The following is a 21156-nucleotide window of genomic DNA, read 5'->3' on the forward strand; positions in this document are numbered from 1 at the left end:
TCTCGGCTGCAAAGGCAGCCTACATGTCCAAACTCTAGAGAGAAGGTTATGAAGTAGCCAGTTATATCTACTAGCTGCTCTGTTGAGCTCTGGTACTTGATTTTCTTCTGCTGGAGTTCTGTAATGGCTGTTAATTTTGCTTATATTTCTGTGAGAGAGACTGCCCACCTGGTTATGAGGAATGGAACCAAAAGCCCTTGGAGGAGATTTGGAATAGATCCCCACCTCCATTATTAATTTAGTGAGGCACCCAAGGGCAGGTTGCTTGCAGAATGATTATCTCTTTATTTTGGTAGCATGCAGTCACCCTGTCTTTGTGCCAAAGCATCAATGGCAGTGAACTTTATGTTCTCCCAGGTGGGGGCCACTACATGGCTCCTGTATCAAGTATACCCAGCCTTCTATCTAAGCATCAGTTCTTCGTAGTCTTCTTTATAGCAGGATGTGTGCCAGTCCCTTCAAACCCATTCCTCCCCACCGGACTATTTTTAGAATGCATCTTTCAGCTTTCAAGGCTTCTGACCAAAAGCAATCCTTCAGTCTCAACTAGTCCGTAAGCCTTTGGGCGGGGGGGCTTTTATATCCTATCTTACCTCTTCTCTTCTGAACAGCAGTGGTCCTGGTTTCTGGCGCCTAAAGGGTCAGCCCACTGAAGCCATTTGAGGGTTCCAATGACTCAGCATTCCTTTAGGCACCTCCGTGGGCAATTTAGTTTTCTGAAGTACTCCAAGATCCACTCTTACAGTGTTTTGAAAAGCCTGCCCTTGATTTACTTAGAATCATTCTTCTTCTTATCAACAATACTAAAACGCATTCAGAGGTAGGTCAGCAATTTGTTCACTGAAGTGAACAGGGTAATAAGAAACTGTTAGCTGATGAACTGTAGTCTCCCCACTACTTCCAGCCTTCCTGAAGATCTCAGTGTATTTGAAACCCTATAAGCAGCAATGTGAGCTTAGTAAAACTGCTTTAAAATAAATTAAACAGTCGCGTTAAAGATTGCATGCTGCATCACTCCGCCATATGATTGAAAATGCCTTGATCTTGTATGGGCAGGTTCTGTATTCAGCCAGAACTGCAGTGGGAAGAATGGCGGCGACACCTCAGAATGATGAATTCCAGGGTACACAGTGCAGCCAGCAGGTGTGACATTTGGGGATAGGAGGAAAACAAGGCAAAGCGACTGCCCTCCACTGCCCTGGTATTTGGGACACAGAGTACATTAAAAATATGTTTAACTCATTTAATTGGGTGGTGGTAGTGGTGGGGAGATCTGCAGTTTGTCCTTTAAAAGCCTGCAATAGAAAGGCAACCAATGGGTGTTATTTCTTTTAGTTAGGGATGGCTTCCCGAGGCCACTTGCTGCCATTGTGTCCTTCAGCTGCTTGGATGAATTGTTTAGTGGTGACAGCAACTGAGGGAGTCCTTACAAACACCAGGAAATGTATCTGTAAGTGAATGCCAAGTCCACCATCACTAAAGATTCACCATTCTTCTTTCCTCCTAGTGCAACAGTTGCTGCATTTATGTTGCTCTGGAGAATACAGACTCTCTAACCTATTCAAACATTTTTTTTTGAAAAGGTTGCTGAATATTTATTTGAGCAGTTGCTGAAAGAGGGTTGGAGGTCCCATCCCATTCCCACCCCCCGCCTGCATCAGTCACCTCCTCCAACTTGTCCTTCACAGTTACAGTGATTGGCTGCAGAGGGGAATGTTGTAACTGATGGCAAGCTCTTAGCTTGGATTGTCCCAAGCTGCCAATCACAGAAGTGCCCGCCATCACAGTATTTCCCTCTACAGGTAAAGGTAAAGTGTGCCATCAAGTTGATTTCAACTCCTGGTGTTTCCTTTGGCAGACTACGGGTGGGGGGGGGGTTACCATTGCCGCCTCCCGTGCAGTATGAAATAATGCCTTTCAGCATCTTCCTATATTGCTGCTGCCCAATTTAGTACCAGCGGGGATTCAAACTGGCAACCTTCTGCTTGTTAGTCAAGCATTTCCCTGCTGCACCACAAGTCCCTGCTATAACTGTGAGTGGCAACGAGGAGGGGATAAGTGATGCAGCAGGACAGGACTTCAACAACAGCTGGAGGGATGAAGTTGTGCAGTTTTGCTCTAGAGACCATCCAGGTAACCTCATACAGTAGTCTGAGTGTTTAAGCCCAGCATGCCTATTCCTTGTGGCAAGATGGAGTCTGATTGGTTTCAGGGGTTATGATTTATTTAAAGTTGTGCCGTCGAGTTGATGTTGACTCCTGGTGACCAAAGAGCCCTGTAGTTGTCTTTGGTAGAATACAGGAGGGATTTACCACTGCCATCTCCCGCACAGTATGAGATGATGCCTTTGAGCATCTTCCTATATCGCTGCTGCCTGATATAGGGGATTCGAACCAGCAACCTCTTGCTCCCTAGGCAAGTTACTTCCCTGCTGCGCCATTAGGTGGCTTATGATTTACTGATATTTGTCTTTAATCTTTGTACTGGCTTTGCATGTGGTGATGCCACACTCAGCCATCCTTGGTCTCTGGTGAAACTGACAAACATCTTTGTTAATTTTCCCTGTGTCAATTTCATCAGAAACAAGGAAGGTTGTAGGAAAACCCATCTTCAAAAGTGACAAATTGTTTGGACATATCAAGGTAACATAGTTACCATTTTTAATTATATTGACAGAAGTAGGATAAACTATAAGAGACATGAAAGACTGCAGGCTATTGGTATTTTGTAAAACAGTTTAAAATCTGGGTTTGTCTATGGATCAAATGGGTTCTTGATCTCTATTGGGATAAAGAAAAATTGCATAAAGGCGTATATATCTATGTTGTCTAGAAGTATCTTATTATTTTTGTTGCTTGTGTAAATTTAATAATTTCTGAACTTACAATGGACTTTTTTGTGTTGTTTTAATTATATATCTGTTTCTGAAAAAATATATATATTAAAAGTGATAAAGGATCCAGAAAGCAGAAAGGGGGGAAAGTAGGAAGAAGTAAGCGTTGTGGACATTCACAAAGTTTTCATTTAGCCATATGAGTTTCACTGGTGCTCATACATGGAAGGCTATGAACAAAATGGCAGTAGGGAAGGCAAGAAGGGAGTGCATTTCCTGCCCAACCCTGCAGCTAGCACATTGTGTCTGTGTTTGGTTTGGATTGCTGAGTAGAATAGGATTGCATGAGTGAAACGGGCACTTACTGGCTAGTGCCCATACTGTTACTATTCTGTTCTCTAAGGGAGGGAACTGGGACTTAAGAAAATAAACTGCATCAGTATCCTGTCCTCCTGGCTCCCTTTGTGCCTTGGAGCTGGGGTAACATTTTTTACCCTGGAGTAATACCTGTTACTGAAAGCTGTAATGCCTGTGGCCCTTTGCTTATCTCTCTAATCTGTTCTTTAGCATACAATATGCCTTTCCTTTATTGCTTTTATTGCCTTTAGGAGTGTTCCTATCTCCTCCATTCCCATAGGAGTTGAAGTATGCACCAAATACCCATGGAAGAACAATTATTGCAGCAGGATGACACTGATACTTATTTGACCCATATGCTCTCAGTTTGGACCAGGACCTGTGGTTAGCTCTTTTCTCTGGAGGGAGGCTTCATTTGTTTTGTGAATGTGCCAGTGCAGCAACAGCATTTGGCAAAAGGCACGCTGGGTGCTGCCTGAGGCTCTACAACTATCTATCTACATGTGTGTATATATAGAGATACTCTCCTTTGTGGCGCAGATACTCGGGCTCAGGCTTTCCTGATTTAGACTCTGTTATTCATCCAAGCTGCTTGAAGTGCTAGCTGATCGGTCTTGTGATTTGGTCTCTGACTGACTGGAACGTGCACAGGATAAGGCTTGCTCTATATTTTCCACAGGGATGCAGCGGATCCCTTGGTTACTTGACTGTTTAGCTCTGTGGTTTTCCTGTTGTTGCCTTTTAAAGGCATCACTCTGTTAATACAGGAAAATATGCTTAGAGTTTTGATTCTGCATGGTCTGCAAGCCCCCTGTGGAGCATTCTCATTCATATGCGCGCACACACACACACACACACACACACACACACACACACACACACACACAAACACTCCCCTTTGCCTCCCTTTCACACTCACACCAAATAGAGAATTGTCACATTATATGCTATTCTGCCTTCCTATTGAGGTTCCTCACTTGCTAGTTTTCCAGTTTATTCACACTTGACAGCACCATGTCCCAGTCTTACTGAACTCCATTGCTGTGTTGCAAAGTATGCTGCTGATTTCATGCAAATATATGTACATGCTCAAAACTGATGGCTGTTCAGAACTATCAGGAGCATTAACCTATGGAAAGGCATGTTGTGCTTCTTCTTTTTTGCTGGATCATTGGCTTGTTTTTGTTATTGACATTTTTGTTACCTCTTCCCCAGGCACTCCTCATCCCAGTGGCCCAGCCCTGAGGAACAGGTTGGAGTCAGTTTCCACTGCCTGAAAGTGGGAAGCAACTGGACTTCAACTCTGTCTAGGCATTAATGTTGTTTTATCCTCTTTCCTGATGGACACAAATGAATAACATAAGAGGTTTAACCTAAAAACACATTGTTTAGAGATAATTTTATTTTATTTTATTTATTCTTATCCTGCTTTTCATTAAAATTCAAAGCAGCTTGCAGGTAAAACATAAAACAAGATCACAATAAAACTATGACATAAAATACAAATAAAATTCAACAGGCAATAAAATCAGAAACCAGCAGTTAAAAGCATAAATACATAGCAGCATGATTTAAAGAGAGAAGACCTTGCAAACCAGAAGCGGTTTTAGGTTCTTTTTAAACACAGCAGGCGAAGGAGCCATCCAGATCTTCTAGGAAGGGAGTTCCATAACTCCTCACTTGCTAGTTTTCCAGTTTATTCACACTCGACAGCACCATGTCCCAGTCTTACTGAATTCCATTGCTGTGTTGCAAAGTATGCTGCTGATTTCATGCAAATATATGTACATGCTCAAAAATGATGGCTGTTCAGAACTATCAGGAGCATTAACCTATGGAAAGGCATGTTGTGCTTCTTCTTTTTTGGGGCCACTTCTGAGAAATCCCTGACCCTGGGACTTGCTAGCAACAGATCAGAGAGTAGGTCCTCAGTGGCAGACATTGAAGGCCAGATAGGTTTATATGGGAGTAGGCAGTCTGACAATTTGTATCAAGGCTAAGCTCTGGCATCTGTTTTCAGACCCAAGGCTCAAACTTGAAACATATGAAAAAAGATTAAATTAAAGCATCCCATTCTGAGCTGCAGCAGTATACATTTCCCTCACCACGATGGAGAGTCTGAACCCATCAGGAATTAGAGGGAAGGGCTTCTACTTCAGAGGTGGTACATCCAGGTGGACTTTACCCTAGCATCTGTTTTTAATAAATAAATAAATAAACAGAAGTACTGGTATCCTAGAACCTGCTTTCATGTGCTCTTTTGTTTTTTGGCCCCCAGTGTTGACCTTAGTAGAGAGATGCTGAGAATGTACCGTCTTCCTCCAGCAGCCACTTGGCCTCTCTGGACCTGGAGGCTGAGAAAGTAAGCCTCTGTAGTATTATGCCATGCCATCGGAACCCGTCATGCGTACAATGCAATAAATAGGGCCATAAGCCTTTTATGAAGTCTATTTCCACTCTTGGATCCGGGATTTAATGCATGGCTGCTTAGAGAGGTTGAGGATTTCAGAGGTCAGCAGGGCTAATTGCAAGGCTGAGAGCTGCTCAGGACAAGTGGGACTGCAGGTTTACTATGCATGCTAGGGTGCTCAGCCAGCCAGCAGAGGAACCCAATGGAGCTTGTGCTACAGGCTTCGGTGAACTTTGTGAGCATATAGAAAGCAGGCACAAGTATGTTGTGTCAATTCTTCTTTTCAGAAAGTGATCAAAAGAATAGAGAAGAAATGTTCTTGGAATCTTTGCCTGGCTTGCTTCAGTAGATAATGTGAACTTTTGCAGTGGAAGAGTGCCATTATTTTTTAAAGTCATATCCTAGTTGATAGCAATGTGGCCTTAGGTTAACCTGAGCTGGCCCTTCCCACTGCGCAATTAGGGATGTGTATAAGCACATCCCATTTCCTCCCCCTCCACCCCCACCCCTGGTGTGCTGCTTTCCTTCTAATCACGTGTATGGGGCTGGTTAGTCCGAACCACTCCCTCGCATATGATCTAAACATCGCATTTGGTATTTAGATTGCATGTGAGGGAGTGGTTTGCATGCCCCCCTCCTCCCCCCATGACATGAGCAGGAGAAGGGGAAATGTGTGCCAGGAGTGGGACATGCTCATGCACATCCTCAAACACATGATGAATAGGACCAGTTTAGACAGATCATCCAAACTAACCTCTAAAGTGGTTGAGTAACCTTGATAGTGTGAGTGCTCTTTCAGAACACTTACTTGGGTGGCTGGCAAGAAGCAGGGCCCCTTCAAGGACCTCTTTTCCTGTCACACGGACCTTGCCCTCTATACTTTGTATCTTTTTTTGGAGCTTTGTGTTGGGAATGCTCTTGATTTGGCAGACCACGTTGCTGTGGTTTCCCTCAAAGACAGGCCCTTTGTTGTTTTCATTAGGGCCTGTGCTATTTTTGACTTTCTGTCTTGACTGTCAGTACAAAAACCTAGGTAGGACCAATACTGATGTTAATCTGAATGTTGTGGGGCTCTGTCATCCTGCAGAAGAATCCGGGCAGACGTTGGGAAGACAGGGCAGACAGGCAGAGCTGTCCTATCATTGTTATGATCTGTACGATGCCAAGAACCATCTGGGTGATTTACAGATTTGTAAAATATGTGTGGGCTATCCTGCCCTGAGGTGCTTGTTTGTCTGCCATTCAAAATACAAATGCAAGAAATGTGTAGAAAAGCAAATACAAGGTATCACTCAACTGGCTGGTTCCATGGTTTTCACTGTGAACATAGGAAGCTGCCATATACTGAGTCAGACCATAGGTCCATCTCGCTCAGTATTGTCTTCACAGACTGGCAGCGGCTTCTCCAAGGTTGCAGGCAGGAATATCTCTCAGCCCTATCTTGGAGAAGCCAGGGAGGGAACTTGGAACCTTCTGCTCTTCCCAGATAGTGGCTTCATCCCCTGAGGGGAATATCTTACAGTGCTCACACTTCTAGTCTACCTTTTGTATGCAACCAGGGCGGACCCTGCTTAGCTTAAGGGGACAAGTCATGCTTGCTACCACAAGACCATCTCTCTTCCTGTGGTGGATTAAGGTGCAGCTGTGTCCATTTTTCTGAGGAAACTTGACCTTTTTCTTTTCTTCTCCTTCCCTTTTCTTCTTTTAGTAAATTGTTTAATTTCCCTTGGAAAATGATGTTGACTGTACTGTACTGCAGTAATACCTGTAGGCTCTGAACCCTTAGGGGGGATTTCCCAGAGAGCTTTGCTAGGGGGACAGATGGGCAGTGAAAGACAGCATTCACTGCACCCACCCGCAGGGATTGCTTGCTGTTGAAGCTTCACCCAGCAGCTGCTTTGAATGTTCTGTGTAGTATCCACTGTCCAGAGCATGAGCCGCAAAGGCCAATAGGGGAGCAAAGGGGAGCTCTGTGAAGAGTCCCTGGAGGAAAGGCCTATGTGCAGTTGTTGCCCATGTGCGACATAGCCTAACTGCGTGCTGAGAATAGCATCTCTTATAAGAGAACCACCAAGTGTTGGCCCTCAAAACTAAACTGAGCTGCCAGTTCCTCCTTAGCTGGAATCTTTTAAAAGTCAGAATAGTTCTCAGCAGAGAGGCTGCCATGAGGTAGATTGGTATTCAAGTAGCTTAACATAGACTTAGGTGAATCCTAACTTTTTCCTTTTCTAATTCCTCTTCCTTTTGCCTACTTTTTTTTTTTTTTTGGACAATCCTCTATCTTCTTGAGAAGAAGTGATGATGTTGTCATGGTAACCAGCATGGCTGCAGTCTCAGACTGCATTGTGCAGCTCCCATGCAAGACACACCAGTAAGTCTAAAAAGAATGAGCCCCTGATTATTTCTGATCCAGTAGGATAAACTTATGTTTATAAGTGGAAACTCTGGGCTGCGATTTTGCTTCTAGCCTAGACTGTACTTTGGAATGTCAACTCTACCTCATGACAGAGAGGCCGGAAAAATACATGATATTTCAGTAACTGCTTAGTAGCAGGTTAGATATCCTCTTCAGCTGGTATCACTGAAGACATTTCTACCAATACAAGGGTCTCAAGAAAACATACTATTCCCTTGGGAGAGATTATAAAGTGAATTGGATTGAAAGCTCTGTCTGGTAGAATGAAAGCAAGAAATCCACAGTTCAGTTGTGAACACAATGCTGAAGCTGCCTTATACAGAATCAGGCCACTGTCCCATCTATGTTAAATGGCAGCATCTCTCCAGAGTTTTAGGCAGGAGTCTTTCCTGGTCTTACCTGGAAATGCCAGGGATTGAACCAGGCATGCAAGGCATGTACCTCCCTGCTATATGTGGTGATGTATGAAATCACCTTTAGTGGCCTATGGCAACCTGCATAATATGTTTTTCTTTGTTACAGTGTTTGCTGTTCTTGTAATGGGAATTGTAGTCATGTAGTGAGGTGCTATGGAAACGTAAACTAATATCCCCTATATTTATCTTCGGTAACCTGTTCATGTTCAAATTTGTAAGAGCAGCAGAGTGCCCAAGTTTGCAGTTCTAGTAGTATGTAAATCTGTAGTAAGTCCACCAAAGTCACTGGAGTTTGCAACACTAAAATTTTCTTTGCCTTCCATCCCACTTGCCAGACAGTGTTCACTTCAGTGTCTTGCCAACTTTTTGTTTTTTAAAGCGTGGGAAGAAAATGCATTACAAGTTCGCTTTATCGAAGTGGAAGCAAGACTGTGTTTTCCAAAGTGGGTTTTTCTATAAGTGATTAAGCGTGCAACTTTGTTTTATCCTTCTTTCCCTCCTAGGGATGCCATCTTTACCTTCCCTCAGGCTCAGACTGCACCAAAGACATTTTCCTTTGAACATCTCTGGGGAAAACAGGTTGGCATTTCCCCCCAAAAAAACGCCATGCCAGGAGCAGTGCCTGAACTGGTAGAAAGATGGATCTGCATAGCTGAGCTAGAATATGTTTTTCATCTTGATGCTGCTGTTTTTGTGAGATTTGGGTTTTCCTGGCCCCCCGCCAATTTGGGCCCTGCATGCCTTTAATTTTAGAACAACTTAAAGGGCTCCTTCACTAAAGGGCATCTGTGGGTTCAGTCCATGGAGCAACCCAATTCTTTACCTGGTCTCTGGGATCAAGGTGGAAAATCTCTGTCCCAAAATTATTTGTTAAATTCCACCCCTCCCAAGCAAGTCTTCTAGGCTGGCTTAGCTGTGCTTCCTTAAGTGAAGAAAATCTATGTTCTGGTATTTTCTGCATTTTGTGTGCTATCTTGTTTTTGAATTGTAAAACAGAGTCACATTTGTAAAGCTCTCTTTTCCCCCTTATGCATGCAACACAAACACTTGTCTTTCTTAAGAACCCTTTGGAATTATAGGCATTGCAATAAACTCAGTTAACTTTGCCTGTGTGTCACTGTGTCTTTTTACCTCTGTACAATACAAATGAAGATGGTTCTTACACATTCCATTTTGTGCTTATTTCGAGATTGCTGGTACAGCGATTACATAGATAGAGTCTGTCTATCTATCTATCTATCATATTTATATACCTCCTGATATGTGTATCTCTAGGTGGTGTTCATAATTTAAAACACAACAAATATAAAACAGAGTAAAAATAATTAAAACAATTTCACAGAATAAACAAATTAAAACAATATCATGGGATAAAAACAAACAGTTTAAAAATTAATTTCAGTTATAAGCCTGAGAAAACAGATGTGTCTTAAGAGTCTTTTTAAAAGCAATCAGAGATGGAGGTGCTCTTATTTTGACAGGGAGCATATTCCAAAGCCCTGGGGCAACCAAAGAGAAGGCCCAGTTGTGAGTTGCCCCCAAATGAATCAGTGGCAACCATAACTAGACCTTCCCAGATGCTCTTATTAGGTGGCAAGGTTCGTGACAAAGAAGGCACTCTCGTAAGTGTCCTGGAACCAAGCCATTGAGGGCTTTATAGGTAATAACCAGCACTCTGTATTTCACTCAGAGACATATTGGCAGCTACTGTAGTTCTTTTATAATCTGTGTTATATGGTCCCTTCGGGTTGTCCTAGAGACCAGTCTGGCTGCTGAATTCCGTACCGATTGTAGTTTTCAGACTATCTACAAAGGCAGCCCCACATAGAGTGCATTACAGTACTCCAGCCTGGAGGTTACCAGCAAATGCACCACTGTTCTAAAGTAATTTACTTCCAGCAATGGGCATAGCTGATGAATCAGCCAAAGCTGATAAAAAAGCACTCCTGGCCTCTGTCTCAACCTGAGAAATCAGAGAGAGTTTTGGGTCCAGGTGTACTCCCAAGCAACGTACTTGTTCTTTCAGGGGGAGTGTAACCCCATCCAGAACAGGCAGATCTAAACCATCTGGGTCTTGGGGCCCCCACATCCAGTACTGCAGTCTTATTTGGATTCAACTTAATTTTTTATCTCTTAACTGGCCCATTTCCACCTCCATTTAGCGAAGTTATGCCATTTCCTTGATGTGTGATGAAAAGGCAGGACAATTATATCGACAAACAAGCTGTGGCAGGGTGTGAAAATTCACCCCTAGGATAATTTGATTTGTTTGTATGTGTTTATGGAATAGCACTCTTTCATTTCACATAGAAGAAGGAGCAGATGTTCTCTGTTGCTCCTGAGGGCAGGACTAGAACCATTAAAGGGAAGCAGATTTAGCTTAGCCATTAGGAGGAAAATCTCAATGATGAGAGTTGCTTGACAGTGGAACTCTGCCTCATGCAGGAGTGGGCTCTGTTTCTCTAGAGGTCTTCAAACAGAGGCTGGTTGGCCATCTGTCAGGGATTGCTACAGTATTCCTGCACTGAGCAGAGAGTTGGACTAGAAGATCTCCAAGTTCCCTTCCAGCTCTAAAATTCTACAAGTTTGTGATTTGCACTGTAGTAAGATCATAACGTGTTAGTTGCAATGTCATAACTGGCTGTAGTTCTTCTCTGCTCAGAAATACTAAACTTGAGCTTTTTGGCAGCTTTTTGAGCTTTTTGAGACCAAGCTTTGAGAGAAAAGTGTGGCACACAATCTGCATATTCCTAGCTTCTCAGCTAGTTGTAATTCCATTTACTGTATTTATGGAATATGTGTTCCTGCTCCCTATAAGAAGTGTCAGTCTTTCTGGAATGTTTTAAAATATATATTCTGCAGAGCTCTTGGGCCAAATTAGATGATATACAGTTTGCATAATTGGGGCACTTGTGCTGGGTTTTTCCAATGGTAGTAGCGGCACAGGGTCTCAATCCAGATCAGGACCATGGCCTGGAGGAGGGGGACTTTAATTCTTTGGCCTGCCACGTTCCCAGTCAGAATTGAGTTCCCTGTGCTTGCTATTTTACTTACTTCCCTCCTGAAGTAAATAGCTGTGTAGGACTTTGATCAGGAGCTGGATTAGAACATTGGCTAAGTGTTAAAGCCCCCTGGCCATGGTCCCAATTCAGACCCGGGTCCCACATATCTGCAATTTACATTTTAAAAACAAGAATGCAGTCCCCAATCATCCAAACGGCATATAGTTGACAACTTCTGGCCATCACCTCCCACCCCCCCACCCCTCGGCAAAGAAATAAAGGAACCGGAAAGTAGTATAAATAAGGGAACCGGTTAGACACAAAATACCTCAAGAGAATGAATGAAGAGGGAACTAAAAAACCAGAAATTTATTTGAAACCAGGTATAACTATGTGGATGAAAAACTAAACTATATAATAGACCGGATGAGTAATGAAAATTAATTGGGGAGAACATGAAGTTGTAATTTCAGAATGGAAAAAAGTAATGGTTACGTGCAAGCGGGAATAGATCAGTGGACAAAAAACAAGTTGTTCTAGTAAGAACTAATCAGCCTACTTTCCTTTCACTGTCTCTACATCTGGACTAAATTTGGTGCAGATCGAGATCCACAAATTAGATCTCTTGTGCCTCAAAAGTTTATGCATCTGCCATCTTAGATTGGGATGGGTCGGTGACATCTTCACACACTACAACATTGGGACATCCCTATGTGCCCATTCAGCTGTAGCAAATCTGGTTCAAATCGGTTAGACTGTCCACAAATTAGTGCATTTGCTCCTCAAATGTTTATGTGTCTACCACCTTGAACTGGGGTGGATGCCATCACAATCTTTGCTGTTTAGGTGTCCCTATGTGTCTCTAGAGCTGTAGCAAATTTGGTTCAAATCAGTTAAGCAGTTCATAAGTTAGCTCACTTGCGCCTCAAAAGTTTAGGGTTCTTCCATCTTGAATCAGGGTGGATGACATCATTACAGACTACCCCACTGAGGTGTCCCTGTGTGTCACTCACTACAACTGTTACTTAATTTGGTTCAAATCAGTTAGACAGTCCACAAATTAGCCCACTTGCACCTCAAATGTTCACGTGGCCGCCATCTTGAATTGGAGTGGATGACATCATCACACACCACGCCATTTGGGCGTCATTGTGTGTCACTCACTGTAGCTGTACCCAATTTGGTTCAAATAGGTTAGTCAGTCCACAGATTAGCCCGCTTTTGCCTCAGAAGTTCATGCGGCTACCATCTTGAATTTGAGTGGATGACATCATCCACACCACGCCATTTGGGCGTCCGTGTGTGTCACTCACTGTAGCTGTACCCAATTTGGTTCAAATAGGTTAGTCACTCCACAGATTAGCCCGCTTTTGCCTCAGAAGTTCATGTGGCTACCATCTTGAATTGGAGTGGATGACATCATCCACAACATGCCATTTGGGCATCCTATGTGTCACTCACTGCAACGGTACCTAATTTGGTTTAAAATGGTTAGACAATCCACAGATTAGCTTGCTTGCTCCTCAGATGTTCACGAGGCTGCTGTCTTGAATTGGAGTGGATGACATCATCACATACCACACCATTTGAGCATCCCTATGTGTCCCTACTGCTGTAGCAAATTTGGTTGAAATTGGATAGGTGGTTCACAAGTTAGCCCACTCGTGCCTCAAAACTTTATGCATCCACCATCTTGGAGTGGGGTGAATGACATCATCACAAACTACACCGTTGAGGTGTCCCTACAACTGCACCCAATTTGGTTCATATTGGTCCAGGCGTTGTGAAGTTGACGACGAGGAGTAGGGGACACATGGACACACACACACACACACACACACACACACACACACACACACGCCGGGTGATCTCATAAGCCTACTGGGAAGTAGGCTAAAAATCACCCATTTATTCAACAAAAAGAAGCAAAATGTAGTCAGGAACTAGAAATGCTAAAGATGGATTCTAGGAGGTACAATATAAAACACAAAACACATGATTTGAAATTTAGAGGAATTCCATAAAAACTTGAAAAGAGAGATCATTAGGGTTCTTCTTTCATTTATTAGAAAGATATTTAGGTTTCAATATTCCTGAAGCTGTCAATTTTAAAACAGCATTTTAAGGTGATGCTAATGCTGCCAAAAGGTTAAACAAACCAAAAGACTTGTAACGTTTATTATTTTAAGAGTTTAAAATTCACTTCTGAGTTCAGTTGGGGTGGAAATTGATATTTGAAAGTCAGTAAATAATGGTCCTGAATTATGTGCATGCTAAATTATGTGCATCCTGAAATGTTGGCTAGTGGACAGGAGTTCAGTTTAAGTTTCTTTTAAAGATCTGTAAGTTAGAATATATACATCCATACATATTTACAGTATATGTGTGTGGAGCACATTTCTCTCTAACCATTTTCATAATGTTGAGTTTGCCAGTGTGGTAGCATTCACCCATTAGATAAGAACTGTATCTGAAATTAGTGTGCAGGAAAGTGAATCATTGGTGATAAGAGAAGCCATATTCAAATAAGCTCAAAGTGGCAGATGAATATAATGTCCGGTTACTCTAATCATTTTTATAGGAGTACTACAAATGACATCTTTTATCATTTTCCCATTGTTCCAAGATCCATCTATTCTCCACTTGTCCTGCATTACGCTGGCCATCCTAGCTTGAGGAAAGCAAAATATTCTGTTGAGATTATAGCTTGATATGTAATGTATTATTATCACATTGTTGTAAACCGCCCAGAGACATAAGTTTTGAGCGGTATAAAAATATGTTAATAAATAAATAAATCATGATTAATGTAAATGTGTGTGCACACGCAAACACATACACACACACACACACACACACACACACACGGTTGTGTCCCTACAGATGTGTGTGCATAACCAAAAATATTTTGTGTAGGACAGAAATGATAATTTAGAATGTAGGATTTATTTTGATTTATTCTTCATGGTGCTCAGGGGCCAAACTACATAAAACATGGAAGATTCATTAGCAATATTTTCTGTGTTTCGTAGGGAGGATAGTATCAGCTGATCCTTACCTGGACAGAGATAGCTTGGCCACAGTTACTCATGCTTTGGTAACCTCTTACCTGGATTACTGCAATACATTGTATGTGGGGCTGCCTTTGAAAACTGTCTGGAAACTGCAGCTGGTACAAAATAGGGCTGTAAGATTATTAACTGGGACTGAGTATATTGTGCCATTGCTTCGTAAGCTGAACTGGCTCCCAGTCCGTTTCCAGACCCAACTCAAAGTGCTAGTGTTAACTTTTAAAGCCTTAAATGGCTTGGGACCAGGTTACTTGAGAGAGCACCTTGCCCAAATGTCCCAATCTGGACCTTAAGATAATCTTTGGAGGCCCTTCTCCAAGTGCCCTTGCCAAATGAGGTGAGGTGGGCGGCTACTACAGAGACAGCCTTTTTGGTGTTTGCACCCCATTTATGGAATAGCCTCCCCAGTGAGGTTCACTTGGCTTTATCACGTTGTTCTTTTAGATGCCAGGTGAAGAACTTTTTGTTCCCTCAGGTCTTTTAAATTTTAAATTTTGATCTGATTTTAACTGATTTATTTTAAAATGTTTTTTACATTGTTTTGTATTGTATCCCCCCCCCCCTTTGATCTGTTATGATTTAATCTCTCTCTCACTCTCTCTTCATGTGCCTTCTGATTGGGAGGTTGGTGGGCAGCAAAAGCCATAGATCACTGTCCCTAGAATCGTGGATGATATCTTCTGTGTCCATTTCTAGTCATTCTTTCAGGTCGTCCATCCATCTCTTCCTTCTCCTGCCACTTGATGTTTTTCCTGCTAGCTTTCCTGTTTTTATCTTATGTTTTAAAGTTGTGTTGTAAGCTGCCCAGAGAACAATTTGTTATGGTGCGGCTAACAAATAAAGTTTCATTCACTCATTCATTCATTCATAGCTCCACATATTTACTTTGAAGATCATGGAAGCTACACTTTGGGAGAGAATATTTAATCCTTCCCTATCCTCCCTTACCCTTTCCTCAATCAAACACCACCACCCCCCAGCTTCATGGGAGGAGAAATAGGTATTGCACAGATTTCCCATGAAACCTGTAGTTGGCTCTCAGTAGGCACAAAGTGATCTGAATACTCCAAATCAGTCCTTACACATTCATGTACCAAAGGATAGTACCACCATGTTACTTCGATGTGGATAACCATTGGGTCGCTCTTTAAGATGTGGATTAAAAACTAGTTTAGAGCCAACTGGCTAGGCACATGGCATTCTTCTTGTTGTTCTGCATTATTTGATGCAATTTTCATTGTGTTGTTTTTACTTTTTCTGTAAGCCACTTTGGGTCACATAGAGTTGCTGACATCCTCACTAACAGTGCAGAGGTGCTGCATGCAAAGTGCCTGAGCAGTGTTTGGTAATCCATAGTCTCACTCATGGCTGAGGCTGGTGGTGTGTTTGTGTGTGTATGTGTGTGTGTATTTTTGCTGATCTTTTCTTCATCCAGAAGAGCTCTTTAACGACCATAATTACATCCCTAAGGAGTGCAAAACGTGCAGAGATATATTTATGGGTGTTCAGATGCATTTCTGGGGGAAGGCGAGATCAGTGAAATTGCATTTGGCCGCACAGCTGTACTCTGGATTACTAAATGCTGCAGAGGTGTTTTGCTTGCAGCGTTAGTGAGGATGCCAGCCTTTGAAAAAAGGGAGGTAAAAATGTTGGAAAAGATTTCTTTTTTAAAAATTATTATTACCATCATACTCCCACTCTTCAAATTTTCAGTCAGAGCTAATTTCATAGTAAGTGTACATAAGATATTAAAAGTACAGGTGCCCTATACTTCTTCGGATCTGGTCACGGAACTAATTAGATGCCCCAAGGGAAGGCTTTTCTTCTTATGAAACATGCAGATGTCCGTGCTACAGTGAGATTGGAAAAGCCACTCCATTTTATAAAAAGAGTAGGTATTGCAAGGAATTTCCTTGGTAAAGAAATTGTATGTGTGGATCTGCAATATGGAAGCATGGTGTTATAGTATTTACAACCTGAAAGAGAATGTAAACATGCCACTTTTACTCTGTTAAACATCAGCTTTGTGATTCCTTACTTAAGTAGGGCTGTCTTTGTTTTTATGCAAAGAAAGGTGTATAGATTTGACTTTAAGGTATATGAACATTTTTGCCTGTGGAAGGCCATGTGGCATGGATATGCATGTGAAAGCATGTGCATCTGTCTGCATCTGTGTTTCTCTGTGTGTAGCAGTGTTCCTACTATTGCCATTAATAATCGAAAATGATCTCATGGTTAGTTGTTGGAATCCATTCTTAGTGCCATCTTCAATCTGATGCTGCTGTTAGTGCCACATGCTTTCTTTCTCTTTCTTTTTCTGTTATTCAATATTGCAAGGAGGAGGGCGGGGCAGGAGGTTCTTCTGGTAGATGTTTCAAGCTGAGTTTGCATTTTCTGAGAGTCCCACAGGTTCAAGGAAGGAAATGTGATTGCAAATGCAAGCAAGGACCACAGCTCTGGCATGAGGGTTTGATGGTGAAATGAACACATTCTCTGTGGGAAGAGCTAATGATCTGAAGATGATTTGATTCTTCTTAGATACCCCCTACTGTTCCTTTTTGATGGGCATGGTTGAATGTGTCATGTTTGAATAAAAATGCTTTCCTTGCATTGGAGATGGAATTCCAATGACATACTTGACCTCAGAAGTTAATGGCACTCCTTGAAATTTGCTAACAGGGGCCGAGAGTACCATTTTGCCATGTTGAAGTTATTGTTAATGCCAAACTGGCCTCTAACGAGGAAAGCACAGACTGAATTGAGGTGTTGTTAGGAAGAGATGGAAAGAATAAAAGTGCTTTAATCCTTTGGCAGCTACAGAAATGGTCTGAGTGTGCTAAATGTTTGGGGACATTTTCAGATTAACATGGCAGAGGGCCGCTCTGCTGTTGCTGAGGGAGTTGTATCAAGCTTTATGAAAAATGGTGCCAAGGACTTCCTCATCCATTTCCCCCAAGAGAAAGGTTGCCACCTTTCCAAAGGCCTTGCTCCTGTGTCTTTAAAAGCAGCATGATGTGCAGAAATTAAGGAAGTGAAACTCTGCTTTTGATGTCAGGAAAAGTGTTGCCTGCTGAATTTCTATGTTAGGCTGATGGTAAAAGGCAGAAGAGCACACTCCAAAAAACCCCAAAGAAAGCTGTCAACCCTATCCAGGGATTTGATCTTTGCCTTGCTTGGTGCCATGTAATCATCTTGTCATGTATGGTAAAAATGAAAGATATCTTTTGTTGAAATCGTTGGATATGCTCATGTTAAAGTGGGCATCAGCTTATCAATTCTACAATCTATTAAAATATCTAGAAATCCTACTGTTGATACCAGTGGGTAAGAAAGACTGTGATGCAAGTCTGCAGTCCTGTGCATTCTTAGAAGTCTCATTGAATCCATTTGGGCTTACTTCTGAATAAACATAGATGTAGTGAAGCCACATGTTTCAAACACTGCACTGTGATAGTACCTGCTGGGTCGCAGAATTCACCCAGTCTTCCTCCATACACCCTTTGCCTTGAGATCCAACATTTTCTCTGGCAACCTGTTCCACCACTTACATTGAGAATATTTCCCCATTTTCCAGCCAGATGTGTAGTGTGGTATTTTAAACTCATTGCCTCATGTCCTCTTGTCAGCTGTGGAGGAAAATTATTTTATAGCCTTCTTTATGGACATTTGTTGAGTTGGTGATTATGTTACATTCTTATGCCCCATTTTTCTAGACAAAGTAATAAGATCCTTTAATCTCATGTTTCACATTAATGTCAGGTGGGGATATATCTAGTAGTGCATGTGTGTTGCTTCTTGTGCTACTGGATGTGACAACAAGTTTAGAATCCTTGTTACCTCTGGTGTAGTCTTGATTGACCATTGGCATCCTGCAGCATGGTGGAAGACAGGATATTAGATTGAGATGGAGATTATGGGCTCGATGTTGAGTGGGTCATGACTGTACCTCATTATATGTTGGATGGAATGCTATTCTGCTGTGGTAGAACAAAAGTGGAACTATGAGACTGCAATGAGTTGTATGGTTGTTCTGGCTTGACACCACTTGCATAACATAGGGTTGCTTTTTTCCCTGGCAGGGCTTGTGTTCTCTTAGCAGCTGCATGCCATTCAGAAATGTAAGAGGTACAGCTTTTCACAGCACGGAGGCACAGCTATGAGAAAAACTTCACGTGTATAACTGTTGCCAGTCAGGCAGTTGCTGAAAGACCCAGGAATGCTTACGGGGAGGGGAGGCAATTCTGTTACTCCCATGCCATGTGAATTGTGAAGCGTTTTAAAATATAGGGAGTTGGTGCTTGATAGTAAGAGATTGTTGTGGTTTTCTTTTTGGTCTGTGAATATTGCTTCGCTTACACAACTCACTCATTTGGTGTATTCCAGAAGGTGCATCATCCCAGCGTATTGACAGGCAGAGATCTTCTGCTTGATTGTGGTGAAGCAGGCTGATGGAGCAAGCGTCTCTGGGTTTGCATGGAATGAGACCTCTTTGAGCAGAAAGTCGTTCCACAAGTGTACTCCCCAGGGGCGTAGCAAGGTTGGAGTGGGCCCAGAGACAAGATTTTAAAATGGGCCCCCCCTCACTGAAGCTCAGCTCATGAAGTAAAGAAATCGTAAATGAGGCTGAATAGTGGTAACAAAAAGCACAGTAAAATTTATATAAATTTTTATATATAAACCTATGTGCCACAATAGATCATCATCCTAAATTATTTTTTAAAAGGTTTTGTAAATTGTGGATGATGCAAATCATTTAATGGTACTAGAGAAAGACATGCTGTTCTGGTCGCTCCAAGACTTAACACATCAATTTCGAAGGATAACTACAACTGAAGGAAGCTCGAGCGGGTGCGTGGCAGGGAGAGTCAGTCATGTGACTTGCCTCTGGTGGGCCCCTCAAGGCAGTGGGCCCCCAGACAATTGTCTCCCCTTGCCCTATTATAGTTACGCCCTTGGTACTCCCTTTTCTATTTCCTTTTGAGTGGGAAGGTTGGAGGTTTGGGTGTGTGTGTGTGTGTGTGTGTGTGTGTGTGTGTGTGTGTGAATGAGGGCGGGTAGGGACAAGGTCAGACAGGCACTGAACGGCTAGTCATGTGAGGCCAGTGGCAGGCTTGTTACAACCTAGTAAAATATTAGCACTGTGCATAACAATGTGGAACGCATGAACTTTCACCCAGAACAAGCTGCTCTTAACTCTGCAGGAGCAGGCAGAAGCGTGCCACAGAGCTATAGCAGAGTTTGAAAGTCAAGTGAAAGCAGGCAGAAGGCAACGAGTTTACATATGGAGGGGAGACCATCTTCCTTGTAATGCTTTCTGTTCCTCCCCTGATTGACATCAGGACATTATGGGAATCATTGTGAAATCTCCTTTAGAACTCTGGCTGTTTGGAGAAAACGAGAGTTTGCAAACCGTGACTAAGAAAGTGGACAGGCTTATACTTTTGCTTGTACTGTGTTCTTCTGAAGTTAACTTGGAGCTGAGCTGCATAAATGCCCTGATAGGGCAAAATAAGTTGGCTTCTGCTTTCCTTCACTCAGCAATGTCAGTGCACTCTCCTTGGAGTTTGGAGCTTCCTGCTGAGAATCAAGGTTCCTTAATTCCACCTCATTTGCATGTACATCCTATGATGAAAATGTCAGGTGTTCTGTTGGCCCTGCTCCCAGCTGAAATGGCTTGCCCAATGCTGAGATTTTTTAATGTTGTCTGGGATTGTTGCTTGAGTCATCCTTGAGTTGTAGGTGAATTAGAATTGTCATCCCATCCCCACCCATCCCCAGGAGTGGTTGTGGTGCAACAAGCTGTTCAATTCCTGCAGATGGCCTCTTTGGATGCCAGAGGAACTGTCCATAAGGGTTAATTTAACTTTGCCTTTTCTCTCTCCCACTCTGCTTGCAAATTCACAGCCACTTTAACACAGCCAGAGCTGAGCTGCTCAATCTTGTTCCCTCTCCTTTTACAGTATGGGCTGCTTGCTTAAGGAAGCCCAATAATTTCCTCTGTCCTGCTCCTTTCCTTCTTTGGTTGTCCTGACTGCTCTGTGCCCTGGCATCCATTCTCGCTTTCCAGAGCCTGAATCTATGGCTGTCCTTTCCAGTTGAAACAGAAATTAAAGCAATCAGAGAGGAAATGGTCCCTGATAAGTGTTTATCAACAACAGTGCAGTTCTGCAGATCTCCTGGGAAATGGATAGAGACCAGCAGGAAAGATAGAAAATTTAACTTTTTATTGATATTGGCTGGTCTTCACCATCACTTAAGATGGATGCCAACTGGCTGCATAGCTGGCTTCTCTGCTTCAGAAAACGGAAGTGTTTAATAGCAGCAACCACCCCTTCCCCCACCCCACTAGTCATTAACTAATCTCTCCTGGGAAAGCAAGACCTGGCTGGCAGAGAGTCAGTGTGGGATATCACGTTGGGGCAGTGTCAGAGCTTTTATTTGACATCAACATAGGACTGCAATATGTGCTGAATTCTTCTTTTGACAAATCTACACCCAGAATTTCATGTGAAATCTGGCAGCTAATGAAGAATTGGGTACCTAGCTGAGAATCCAGAGAAAGAATGAAAGAAAGAAAGGTCATGTTTCTAGTCTTGTGGTTGAAGATGCTGTGCCTACACTGGCACAAAAGTGCAGGTCTGTTTCATGTCA

At 42.6% G+C, this 21156-nt stretch overlaps 1 protein-coding gene across 2 annotated transcripts in view; it reads left to right on the forward strand.

Moving 5' to 3' along the window:
- The window catches only part of PPARGC1B (PPARG coactivator 1 beta), a 163676-nt gene that overhangs the window by 15068 nt on the left and 127452 nt on the right, over positions 1-21156 (forward strand). Inside the window, exon 2 of one of the 2 annotated variants that reach the window (XR_008315721.1) lies at positions 8936-9538. The exons of the other annotated variant lie outside the window; for it this stretch is intronic. The gene's annotated coding sequence lies outside the window, so the exon portion shown is untranslated. Of the gene's footprint in view, positions 1-8935; positions 9539-21156 lie in introns of those variants that run through there. 2 annotated transcript variants of the gene reach the window in all.

The sequence above is a fragment of the Hemicordylus capensis genome, chromosome 2 (genome assembly GCF_027244095.1).
Source record: "Hemicordylus capensis ecotype Gifberg chromosome 2, rHemCap1.1.pri, whole genome shotgun sequence".
NCBI classification, from domain to species: domain Eukaryota; kingdom Metazoa; phylum Chordata; class Lepidosauria; order Squamata; family Cordylidae; genus Hemicordylus; species Hemicordylus capensis.